Source organism: Bidens hawaiensis, unplaced genomic scaffold (assembly GCF_021521415.1).
Source record: "Bidens hawaiensis isolate Kalapana, Puna unplaced genomic scaffold, B.hawaiensis_p1.1 tig00013629_1, whole genome shotgun sequence".
Classification (NCBI taxonomy): domain Eukaryota; kingdom Viridiplantae; phylum Streptophyta; class Magnoliopsida; order Asterales; family Asteraceae; genus Bidens; species Bidens hawaiensis.
In genome coordinates, this window is record NW_027492158.1 from 595,967 (window position 1) to 609,631 (window position 13,665).

General features: G+C 38.9%; 1 pseudogene; it reads left to right on the plus strand.

The window, feature by feature from the left end:
• The first annotated feature begins 3,303 nt into the window (after positions 1–3,303).
• LOC143544572 (protein FAR1-RELATED SEQUENCE 5-like) lies at positions 3,304–6,862 on the plus strand (annotated as a pseudogene).
• Positions 6,863–13,665: the final 6,803 nt, after the last annotated feature.

Below are 13,665 nucleotides of genomic sequence, written 5' to 3' on the forward strand. Positions count from 1 at the left end.
GGACTGATAAGACGTATTGGGAAAAGATAAAAATAATGAGGGAGCAGTCCAAATTTTGAAGGAAAGTTAGGTAGGAGACGGGATTTGGAAAAATAATGAAGGTAAAGTCCAAATTATTTTGTAATCTTGGAGCAAAAGTCCAAAATTTTCCAAAACTTTTTCTTTCAAAAAACTGTCTTTAGAGACTGTTTTTTTATGTTTCCTATCTTTCCCGTCCATATTTTCAAATTCTTGGAAAAATATATTTTTTACAATTATACCCCTGAACCACCACCACCATCTGGAACCACCATCACCGACGCCGTCGGCCCCATCCCATCATCACCACCACCGTCACTATCACCATTGCCACCTCCACCGTCAATTTCCGTCGCCGGAGAAAACCACCACCACCATACCCGTCACTAGTATAAACCACCACCACCATACCCGTCAATTTTTGTCACTATCACCGTCACTAGTATAGTGGTACTGTACAAGATTTAATAATAAACAACTAGGCAATTTTAGAGAACTCAAATGCATTATTTAGGTTATGAGAACCAGAGTACTGCCTGTGATGGTCATGCAAATGGAAATATGGAATCTTATGGTCGGGCCAAATTTCATAGACAGAAACATACTTTGCATTATTTAGGTTATGGAATCTTATGGTGGGGGCAAATGTATTAGGACTTCGTCAGCCACTTTGATGGGTATGGTGGTGGTGGTTTTCTCCGGCGACGGAAATTGACGGTGGAGGCGGCAATGGTGATAGTGACGGTGGTGGTGATGGGGTGGGGCCGACGGCATCGGTGATGGTGGTGGTTCAAGGTGGTGGTGGTTTAAAGAAAAATGAGTAAAATCATTGAAGTATAACAGTTATGAGACAGATATACCTTAGATCTCCATTGTCTCTGAAACTTTGTGACGAGTGACCAATCCAATCATTACCTTCCTATGGCCTCCTACCTTGATGGAAATAAAAATGACTCTAGGACTCCAGGTTTCATAACAAGACTCAGAGATGTTGATAAAAAGGAATATTTTATTTTATAACTGTTCTTCCAGAAGGAAGAACTTCTAGATATTTACATAACTGTTCTTCTAGATATTTTATTTCATAGTGACGGTGGTGGTGATGGGGTGGGGCCGACGGCGTCGGTGATGGTGGTGGTGGTGGTTCAGAGGTATAATTGTAAAAAATATATTTTTCTAAGAATTTGAAAATATGGTCGGGAAAGATAGGAAACATAAAAAAACAGTCTCTCAAGACGGTTTTTTGAAAGAAAAAATTTTGAAAAAATTTGGACTTTTGCTTCAAGATTACAAAATAATTTGGACTTTAACTTCATTATTTCCTCAAATCCCGTCTCCTACCTTACTTTCCTTCAAAATTTGGACTTCTCCCTCATTATTTTTATCTTTTCTCAATACGTCTTGCCAGTTCAAATCTTAAATTGTTTTGAGGAAAAAAGGACTATTTTGAGAATTTTCTATTTTAGGAATTTTCCAATAAAGTATATGCAAGACGTATGCTTTAGATGTGGACACACTACGGCTTTTGTGGCCACACTATTGACTTTTTAGTTTCCTCATTTTAACTTTAGTTCTACTAAGTTTAAACACATAATTATTTGTCATGTGGGACAATATGTCACATATACATACTACCTTTGATTAACTTGGCTTCACATGTTGCTAACACGCCGGACGATACACGACGTACACGTGTTCAGACTATATATAACATGTCCATACTTATATGTATTAAAATAACAAACAACCTTTTTATCTGAAAATTAAAATAATAGTTTTTAACTTTTTATAACGCTATTATTATGTTGGGCCCGAACCAAAAATTAACAACATAAAGAATTATGTTGCTTCCTTACCTATTAAGAATGGGGGTTTGGGGTTGTATTCGGCAGTAGAGGCTTCCTCTTATGCGTTTGTGGCCTCGAGAGCCCAATCGTGGGTGCTTCGGGATCACATTTTGCGAGACAGTGGTATATGTGGGATGGATTCTGATTATTCTTGTGCTTTGGCTTGTCTTCGTGATATGATTCCAAGCTTCGATTTTAGCAGTTTCTCTAACAAAGAGACCGCCCCCTTTAAAGCCCAGCATGCATTGGCGAGCACTATTTTTAGTAAAGTTGTTCACGACATGGAGTCACACTTTAACATGACAAGCAGACAAAAAACCATTTTTGAATGTCTACAAGCACCACATGCTCAAGATTTTCTTCTTTCTATCCCTATAGATGGGTTGAGCCAGCATATGTCTCCAGTGGAGTATCGTAGTATCCTTAAGTATCGCCTTATGATTCTTCTATTTCCGGTTGATGAGATATGTCCTGTTTGTCGTAAAGCGTGTTTAGACTCATATGGGGAGCACGCGGTGCACTGTAAAGAGCCCCCAGGGTTCAAGTACCGACATGATCTGGTTAGGGATGTGCTCTTTGATATATTCAGGCGAGCTGGAATTTCTGTTAAGAAAGAAGCACCTGTGAATTTCCTGACTGACCCGTCGGAGGGAAGATCATCTCTTCGACTGGCTGACATTTTGGTGTTTGAATGGATAGGAGGGAAACACGTGTGTGTGGATTTAACAGGGTTTCTCCTTTGGTGGGCTTAGGGAGTAGTGGTTTCGCGGTCGGTTAAGCCGCATTAAAAGCTGCTTCAGGTAAGGTGGCAAAACATGAAAAGGCGTGTCTTGACAACCAACATGTATTTTTCCTTTTGCTTTTGACATTTTTGGTTTCCTCGCGCCTGAAGCTGTGGAGCTACTTACCCGTGTTCAGCGGGTCATGCATAGTAATGTTATGACTCCAAGATCAGCAAATATAGTTTTTAAAAGATTGGGTTTTGCGATTCAAAAAGGGGTAGCGGCGCAACTTGTTGCCCGCTTGCCTTCTGTTTCGATGTAATCCAATAAACAATTAACACAATGATATCTTTATAGGCCTAAAATTATAACTTTGAAATTAATACGTATCATCTCAAGTTATGTATTCACAAACATATCTTCGATGTTTTCAAACACATTTTCATCACATAAATATATGTGAAATATAGCACCTTCATGTGATGTGTATATTTTTTACTCATTACAACCTCAAAACGATTTTTTTATAACATCTACACATCCGCATCAGTGCCTTCTGTAAGATATACGATCACATCACTATGTCACTTGACAATTCTAAATCCATCCAAATATCCCATATGAGTAATCAAACAATTAATGAAAATGTATCATAAATTAACCACTCAATCATCAAGACATCACTTGGCAATTCAAAACCCATCCAAATATCAATAATGACTAATCAAGGTTAGTTTTCCTAATTTTTCCTAATTCTAATGTACTTTATTATATCAATTATATGTTTATATGTAAAGAGGAAGGATCATATAGAAAGTGTTTTTTTGGTGAGAAATAATTAAAATATCCAGGGCAATCAAAATTGAGTAATTAAAAATTAATAATTAAAATATCCAGGGCAATATTGTAAAATCTTATATTTCTAATTCCTGTAATCATGCTCTGTTACGTTACATATTTTCTCGATCTCTTAAGCTATCAATCAGGTGGTTTGAAAATAAGTGTATTTTGTTATCAATATTTCAAGATCGATTATGCTCTCTATCATGCGCCGGAGATCAGGGTATTTTTTCAGAGTTCGATTATAATAAAGGACTTCAATTCCTTCGCCTTCGACATTCAAGTTTTTTCACAATTGGGATGGACAATCCAGTTGAACTAGATACGTATCTCTGTTTTTCAGTTTTTATTGTTCAATTGCTTTGCTGTGTTTAAAGGTTGTAATGCACAAATAACAAATTGTTGTCGATTGATAAAACCTTTGTGTTGTCACAAGAACCAAGCCCTTTATTGCACCAGGCACTAGCCATTCACATGTTTTGTTTTTGCGGTTGTCATGTGTGTTGTTAAGACACACACAATCAATAAGCTGAACATTCAAGTTTGTTAAAACTTGTGTTGTTTTTAAATGTTTTAAACCTAACCTGCAGTTGTGTGTTGGTTACTTGATTCGCATATGCTCCTTGTTGTAATGCACATACGTGCTAACTAAAAACATTAAGGGTTGTGGGTTGTTTAGCCATCATGTGTTGTTATTTACAGATTCATCCTAAATGTAGACTACCACATATTAGGGAGGCCCCGATATTAAGTGCGTGTTATGTTAGAACCATACCTGTAAGATTAATAATATAGATGTTTCTTTTCAAATTTTGTTGTTTTAATTAAATTAGTTTCACTTGTTACATAATGTGGTTTATTTTAATCATCACCTAGTGCTGTTTTATGTTTTCATATGTTACATAATGTGTTTTTTCAGAGCCATTTGTTGAGCAAGATGCTAATGAGAACTATGGTGTTGGTATAGTTCGAACATCACCTAGGTCGGGTATGAAGTATTATACTCCAGATGTCCCACTTTCAAAAAGGCCACAGATCGATATGATATTTCAAACCCTTGATCAAGCTCTTGCATTCTACCTTAACTACGCCAAACTCGATGGATTCACAGTTCGAAAGACCACACAAATAACCAAGCGTGGTTTGATAACACTAAAATATTTTGTTTGTTCGAAAGAAGGTTATAAAACTTTTACTAAAGTTGATACTTTGAACGATCCGGAGGCTTCGGATCCTACAAAAAAACGTCGTAATAGGCCCTCTATTCGAATCGGATGTCACACACATTTGAAGCTTTCCCTTTCTGAAAACAACACATACAAGGTTTATGCCTTTTTGGAAGAACACAACCATCCACTAATCGAGGCTTCAAATTATCAGTTTACGCGTGCAGCCAGACAACTCACATATGTAAAACAGGAAATGATAATGAGTTTGTCAAAAATGAATATAGGACCTGTAAAGGCCTTCAATTTCATGAGAACACATTATGGTGGGTTGAGGAAGTTGGCGTTACTGCTAATGATTGTAAGAACTTCAAAAGGAATATTATTCAGTACATTGGTAAGAATGATGCCCAAATGGTTGTTCAGAGATTGATGGATAAAAAGGAGTATCTGCCTAATTTTTCATGTGAGTACACTATTGGTGATGAGGGAAAGCTTGCTGGTCTTTTTTGGGTTGACGAAGAAATGAAACATAATTACCTTACGTTTGGGGATGTAGTGTCCTTTGACTCAACATTTCGTTCAAATAAGTATGTTTTCCTTACTTATATTTTCAATTATTACGCTTAATTATATTTTCACTTGTGCTGGTATTAGCTTACACTTTTCTATAGGTATGACATGGTGTTTGTCTCGTTCACTGGCATTGACAACCACCATCGCAATATAACTTTTGGCGCGGCATTGTTAGCATCCGAGACTACCGAGTCCTATAAGTGGTTGTTAAAAGTCTTTAAGAAATCGATGGGCAGTGACCCTCGTGTTGTTGTCACCGACCAAGATGCGGCTATGAAAAATGCCATCCAACATGTCTTTACTAATTCGCGACACCGGTTGTGCATGTGGCACATTATGCGAAAACTTGCAGAAAAGGTTATTAATTATATTCAATTATATTAAACACTTTTGTGATACACATGCTTGTAAAACTAACTAAATATGTTTTTTTATCAGGTTAGGAGTAGTTTAACAAAAGATAAAACCTTCAAGCGAAGGATTTGTGACATTATATGGACTGATTAATTGAACCTGCTCAGTTCGAAACTGAATGGATGAAGATCATGCTGGATTTTAATTTAACAGGGCACAAATGGTTGACTGATATGTACTCTATGAGGAGTGATTGGATTCCCGCTTATTACCGGCACGAACCTATGTCGGGCCTCATGCGAACAACATCACAGTCCGAGAGTGAGAACCATTTTTTTGGTCAAGTGTCTAATAGTAGCCTAACGCTGGTTGAGTTCCTAAGTCATTTTGAAACTGCATTGGAATATCAAAGATACAAACACCAAAAGAATAGCCACGACACCTGTGACACAAATCTCGATTTTATCAGTGGTTTTGAAATCGAGAGACAAGCGAACATGATAGACACACGAAACATTTTCAATGATGTACAAGAAGAAATTTATTGTTCTATTCATAGATGTGCGTCTATGGCCGTCTCTCTAGTTGGCGATTTTAGAAAGTTTTCCATTAAGGACAAAGAAGTTGTTGGCAATGTCTTGTTTGAGGTACACGTCATCTTAACTTATGTACATTTGTTAGATATCATATTTGTTTCAACTACATTAAATTTGTATTGTTATCATACTGATATTTTCCTTTTTTTTAGGTGCACCTTAGAGAGGTTGATATGGTTCTCAAGTGTAGTTGCCATAGGTTTGAGCAATATGGGTTGTTATGCAGACATATATTTTACGTGCTCAACTTTTGCGAAGTTAAGGTCTTTCCAAAACACTATGTACTAAGGCGATGGACAAGACAAGCTGTTCCTAGATCATCCTTACGATCACACAATACGAACGAAAAACTAAAAAATGTTCAAGGTGCTCAAGGTGTTGTCCGTGACATCATGGTAGGTGTTGAATGTGTTGTTCAGCGTTTGATAGGCAAAATGGATGAGCTTTCTCTGTTTAGTAAATTTATACAACGATATATGGGTCAGGCAGATGAGTCTACATCCGCATCCCAACCTGAACCCAACAATGACCGGATTGCTAACTTACTTGGAATTAACCAACCTTCTGAAGACATCGTTCGTGTTCAAGTTGGAATTAGAACTAAAGGTTGTGGGTCTAAGAAACGTTTCAGGTCCATTTGTGAGCAGATTACAACCAAACCACCACGGAAACCGAGGACATGCCAAATATGTGGGTCTGAAGAGCACGACAGGCGTACATGCGACAAGCGTCCAAAAAATTAGCCCCTGCCCTACATTATTTACTTTCGTTGTTTCTTTTACTTCCGTTGTTTCATACAACTTTATTGTTTATCTGCATTGATCTTATGTTTTCTGGAATAATATTATTACTTGGTGTTACGACACGTGTTAATTTTAAATCAGTTTCTTCTTCAAATCAAATGTGTTTGCATATTATATATTAAACGTATATGTCGTTTACCCCTTTGAATCAATGTCTAATGATATGTGCCAGTTTAATCTTAGCTCATACTCTATTTTTGTCAGCTTAATTTTTTCGTAACAGTTGATTTTTTTTGTGTTTTTGGACCAAAACTATCAACAACCGGGTCAACCACCAGTTGCATTTTACACAACAACCTTGCAGCTGCATTTTCATCAACTAGTTTATTCGATATCGATCTACGGTTTCCTATGTCATTTTCGCTTACACGCTATCATGTGGACACATTATTCATAGTGCTGAATGGTACTTGTGTGCTGCAAGGTCTATTGGATTATTCATATTAATGAAACTCATATTTTGCACGGAAATAATATGAATGGAACTCATATTTTGCACCACACTTTTACTTTCTGTTACAAAACTTATGAGTACAACAAAAACAATTAATAGTTGCATCATCTATTCTCAGCTTAACTCGGCCAATACTTTGTATTTGTGAATCGTCACATAAACATACTTGTTTTAAACTAATAGCATTATTAATAAACCCCAAAACATAACATTCCAGTTATTCAAAAGATGCGAAAACAGACCAAATTTAAAAAACACTTTTTAATACTTGCATGAATCCGCCATTCTAGTCACAGCGCCCTTTCAACCCTATGATATATCCTTTCAAACACGCCTTTATCCAGCTTCTTTTTAACACTATCGTCCATCCTAGCATACTCACGAACTTCTTTAATCACTTCATCCCTCAAAATGTTAACATCAGCAAGCAACATTTTTGACATATACTTCAATCTCAAATCGTTAAGCTGATTTTTTTGCATCTCAGACTCAGCCGCCAGACCAGTATACCAATCCTTCAATTGCTTACCCTTATACGTTTCCATGCGATGCATTGCAAACACACCGCAGTCGACATTATTATTCAGCGTCCTCCAACCCATCTTTAGACGTGCTTGTTTACTACATCTAAGCCTTTGCGCAATAGGATGACGTATCTCCGCCAAGTAATCACAGAAAGTGTGTTGCTGTTTATAAAAAAAACACTATTAACAACGTATTTACTTCTATTTTTAACTACCACGCGTCCACGAATGTGTAACAAACATGCCATGATTGGCGGTTGTTTTGAATCAAACGTTTCATTACCACCAAGGTTGTCTAGCACGTCCACCTTCGCGTTTTCATACCGAAACACATAACATAGAAGTGTTTCAAATGCAGAACAGGAATAAACACCAAATCGTATTCTTTTATACTATCCCGGCCTACTTCCTTCAAGTTATTTTGCATGTTGGTTCTGAATACGTCGAGTCTTTGGTTGTTTGAAACGCTTTCATCAAGCTCTGCCACACTCTGTGCATGTGTAACATATTCGTTATTTATAACAAACATTAACATGATAATACAAGGTTTATTTTTCAAAATATCAAAGACAGCAACATATAGATGTTTTGTGAAACTCATACCAGCATGTTTGGAGAACAAAACAATCTTGATGGATCATATCTCATCCGAAACTTGTCATCATTGTTTAGTACCGACGCCCAAGACCTTACCACACTCACATGAATAGATATACCCGGATACAAGCTCTCAAACGACACTCTTGGAACAACGGCACTTTCTTTAGTCTGAAACACAAAGTTCCTGCACAAAAGATAAAACCATGTTACCATTTTCCAAGTACACAACCAACAACAAACCAATTAAATTATACCACTCGTCCTTGTTTGAAGCAAATATGGTGCGAGCAACATTCTCCTCCGAGCTTGTCCGTTTCACCACCAGCATAACTTTCTTGTTAGCAAAAGGCGACCTCATATTGTCTGGCAGATTTATCGGACGTGATGGTCGTTTACCATCCACTTGATTAGGTAATTCATTTTGGAAATTGTATGGAATAGGACAAACAGGCGTTCTCTGTGTTGCTTTCCCCTACCCCTGGTACATTTTTATTACGTTTACACACATCGCACTATACCACAAATTACCCTACCTAAACAGCTAACGTACCTGGTCAGCATCAGGTGTCTGTTGCGACACCATAAGGTCGAACGACGGCCTGTCAGTCGCTGGTGTTGTCTTTAAATTGCTACCACATATTACCGCATTAACTTCTACTTCGCCAACATGATCCATAGGCGCAGTTGGTGTTGTTTTTCCCTGCACCAGCAACACAATTTACTACGTTCAAACCAAATGCAATAAAATGCACATTGCTATATATAAACAGTAACATCACCTGGTCATCAGCAGCTGTGCGTTTTGACATCATCAGGTCAAATGTCGTCCGATCAGTCGATGGTATTTCATTGAAATTCTTATCTCCTGTTACTACATTTTTTTCAACCTCATCAAATCGATCAAGCAAAGAACAACTAATTTGTGTAGTCTCAAACATTAAATTTGTTTTAGCCTCCTTTACGGTCTCCTCTTCTTCTCTACATAATTTTTTTCCATCCTTACTGTCCCCGCTTCCGGTGTTAACCATATCCTTTTGGTTGTACCTGGTCAACCTAGATTCCCACTTAAGTGTGGCATTTCTTATACCTTCATCACTCTTATACTTACTTCTTGCTTCTCTTATTATTTCCTCGACATACCCCACTAAATCATCAAGTTGAACAACCTTTGCTTCAATTAAGCATTCCCATTCCTATAAAGACAATTAGTTTTACAATCAGTGCATCAATGTAAGGCCCCGAACCCGGTGGCCCTACTTTAGCGTTGGATTTACTCATAAACGCAGTTCTAAATATCAGAGTTAATTAAAACATTCGCGGAATATAAAAGCTTTCATAAAACATTTCGTAACAAAACACGTCTTGTCTTAAAACATCATTTTGTCTTTCAAAATTAACGAACATTAACTTAAACGTCTTGAGTCTTCCGATGCCAGCCTCTTATTCAGTGCCACGTGTCTCCTCAAGCGAGCTGCCTCATCCTACTCACCTGCGTGCATACTAAAAGTCAGCTACGCTGAGTGAGTTCTAGTTAATCGTACGCCATACAATACAACACATACATACATATCCGAAGATACATATCCATACTTCACTAGTTACCCTTCTGTTCTACATACATACTTGCTACCATACATACATACATATCTACAATCACTAACCTCAGTCTACCGAGAGTACGTTCATAGTCCGCCGTCTATACCTGTACTCACGATCGTGAACACGTAAAAGGTCCGCAGTCCTTACCTATGTTCACCATTCATGGTACGTACAAGGTCCGCGATCCTTCCCTATACCATCATACATCCACAACACGTACAAGGTCCACGGTCCTTCCCTATGTTGCAACCTAATTCATAGCACGTACGAGGTCCGCAGTCCTTCCCCATGCTAAAGCACGTATAAGGTCCACAGTCCTTTCCTGTGCTGACGCCTATCTATATTACGTATAAGGTCCGCAGTCCTTATCTACGTTACGTATAAGGTCCGCAGTCCTTATCTACGTTGGCGTCTATCTCCTATAACACGTATAAGGCCCACCGTCCCTATCTACGTTTACATCTATCATCTACATCACGTATAAGGCTCGCAGTCCTTAACTACGCCATCACCTGCCAAGTCTATGTCCAACAGAAGTTAGAGGGATTTGCCATCCTAACTTACTATGTCGAACGTAGAACTCACATACCATTCGTGTACCTGTATACACATACTTCACATATACAATAATTACATTATAGCATAAGAACACTCTAGGCGTTCTCTACATCCTTCATTTAACAACCATACCCCTTGTCGTTACGTGCAATATCCGAAGATCGTTCACGCCCCGACAAGTATTCATTTGTAATATTCATACATCTTCGATATATAATATTCGTACCTTTATTTTTAACCTGACAGTACGCGCAATATCCGAAGATCGTTCGCGTACCGACAAGCAATCATTCATATCCATCACATATATCACATATGGCATACACTTATTACTTAGGATAAATGTATTAACAACACATCGAGTATGCACACAGCCCCGAAAACATAACAAGGAATGGGGCTAGAAACTCACCTGAACTCTGCTTCTTCCTCTGATAGTTGTAAATCCCTTTTTTAACTGTGCTCGGCTGACTGTATAAGTTACACGTATCAATACTCGCCTGATCTAATCTGGTGGCCTAGTATTAGCTTACTTTTACTTATCGTTTTAATCTATTCTCTAATCGAACTTGACTTTAGGCGAAGTTAAACCTTAGGCGAACTTAGCTTTAGGCGAAGTTAAACCTTAGGCGAACTTAGCTTTAGGCGAAGTTAAACCTTAGGCGAACTTAGCTTTAGGCGAAGTTGTCATCAGGCGAACTTGGCTTTAGGCGAAGTTGTCATCAGGCGAACTTGGCTTTAGGCGAAGTTGTCTTAGGCGAACTTGGCTTTAGGCGAAGTTGTCATCAGGCGAACTTAGCTTTAGGCGAAGTTGTCATCAGGCGAACTTAGCTTGCAGGCGAAGTTCATCAGGCGAACTTAGCTTGCAGGCGAAATTGTCATCAGGCGAACTTAGCTTGCAGGCGAAGTTCATCAGGCGAACTTAGCTTGAAGGCGAAGTTGTCGTCTGCAGCTACTGTTCGTTCTTAAATCCCTTAATCACCTTCGTTTCTTAACCAAATAACTCGATTTAGGTACCCACGGGATCGTCTGACCAGCGCCTACAAACCCCAACCATCAAATCGACCTAACATCGATGTTTAAAGGGTGCGATTTAGGCATATAGGTTACGGGTTCTTTTTATCAATCGATTAACCCATCAAATCATAACCATTTTCAGTAAGATTAGCTTTGTTGGATTTGTTTTTACCATACAAACTCAGATCTATCATTTCTCAAATCAACCCGAACCTACACGAACGATTTCTAACTATAAACGTACATTGAACGAGTTGAACTACGAACACGGAAGCCTTGATGTTGTTTTGGTCCGTCACAACGTTCCAGCACCAACAAGCTCGGGTTTTCGCCTTCGGATCTTGGTTCGGGTCGTGTGTGTTTTGGGTGTGTGTGTGTATGGAATATGTGAGAATGAGGATTAAATGGTGATTAATGGTATTTATATTTAAGGATCATGGGCTTAAGCCCATGGACTCTCCTTCCTTCTTTCATAACCCAAGTCCATAACCCATATCCATTACCCAACACTAGCCCGATCCATACCAACTCCTACTCTATTTATTTATTTCCCGATAACCCGAGTAAACTTTCCCTCTATTATTAAGTAATACAATTAATATTATTTTGGAAATTTCAGGATGTTACAAGTCTTCCCCCCCTTAAAGAGGTTTCGTCTCCGAAACCAAACTTATTCCCTATAAAAGGAAAACTTCTTATATTTACACACTTTATCGAATCGCCTTTGCCTTCTGGGTTATCCTCCTTACTCCTGACTTTGCAGCCATCTAATGGTGGTCATGTGTTTTAGTTATTTAAGGTAGCTCGTCCATGAGACCCTCGATGTACCAAGACTCATCTCATCCTTCCAAGGCTTCGATTAGTACTTTTAACACTATTATTTAAAACAACCTTTCATCATAGCATAATAATCATTCATAACCAACCTCAACATATTACACGTCACTGATAAACATAAGTTTTAAACCTTAATACAAAACAAGTCCTTAAGCAAAAGTAACTTAATAAAACCATTGCATGAGCAATTATTCCTTCATCAAGTGTTCCTCTCTGCAGTTTCCCCAAGTCTTTACCCTTTCACACCTCCCGCCCCTGATTCCTTGCAATCCCTAGCCATGTGGTCAGCTTTTCCGCATTTGAAGCACTTTGGACGATCAGGGCATTCTCGAGAATAATGTCCACTCTTTCCACACCGATAGCACCTGTCTGTCCCAGTCTTGCATTCTCCCCGGTGCACTCGCCCACACGTCTTACATGCATCCTTGTTCCCAACCTTGGCCTTCCTCTCATCAGTTGTTGTCACCATCTCGCCAGCCCGCTTAGCAGAGGTAGCCCATTTCTTCTCCTTCTTTTCCTCCACCACCACATCGTCCTCAGCCAGGTCAGCGTAAACCACTTCTGCAAGTTCAATAGCAGAGTCAAAAGTAGCAGGTTTATTTGCCCTGACTAACATGCGGACTTTTTGTGGCAATCCCCTCACATAACATTTGATTCTCTGGACCTCGGTGCCAACCATATCAGGCACCAACCTAGATAGTCGGTTGAATTCAGTAGTATACTCACGATGCGTCATCATACCGGCCTTTAAATTCAGGAACTTCATCTCCGTCCTTTCAACCTCGGCATCTGCACAAAACTTCTTCATCACCAACTCTTTCAGATCGTCCCATCTCAACGCCTTGATCTCATCCCTAGTCTTTCTCTGCTCCACACTTTCCCACCAATACATAGCTTCTTCATCAAATGACTGAGTAGCATAACCCACAGCTTGGTCGGGACGCATTCGCTAATGCTGATAATCTTGTCCATAGTGGTTATCCATTGGAGAGTAGCGATTGCGTCTCCCAACCCAGTCAGCTTTGGCGGGTCGCATCCTTTGAAGGACTTATAGTTGCACCCATCTTGGCCTCTTTTCCTGTCATGGACCTTCACAGACTTATCCTCACTCGAGGCCTCTCTTTCTCCTTCCCCATCCTTCCTACCATCACCAC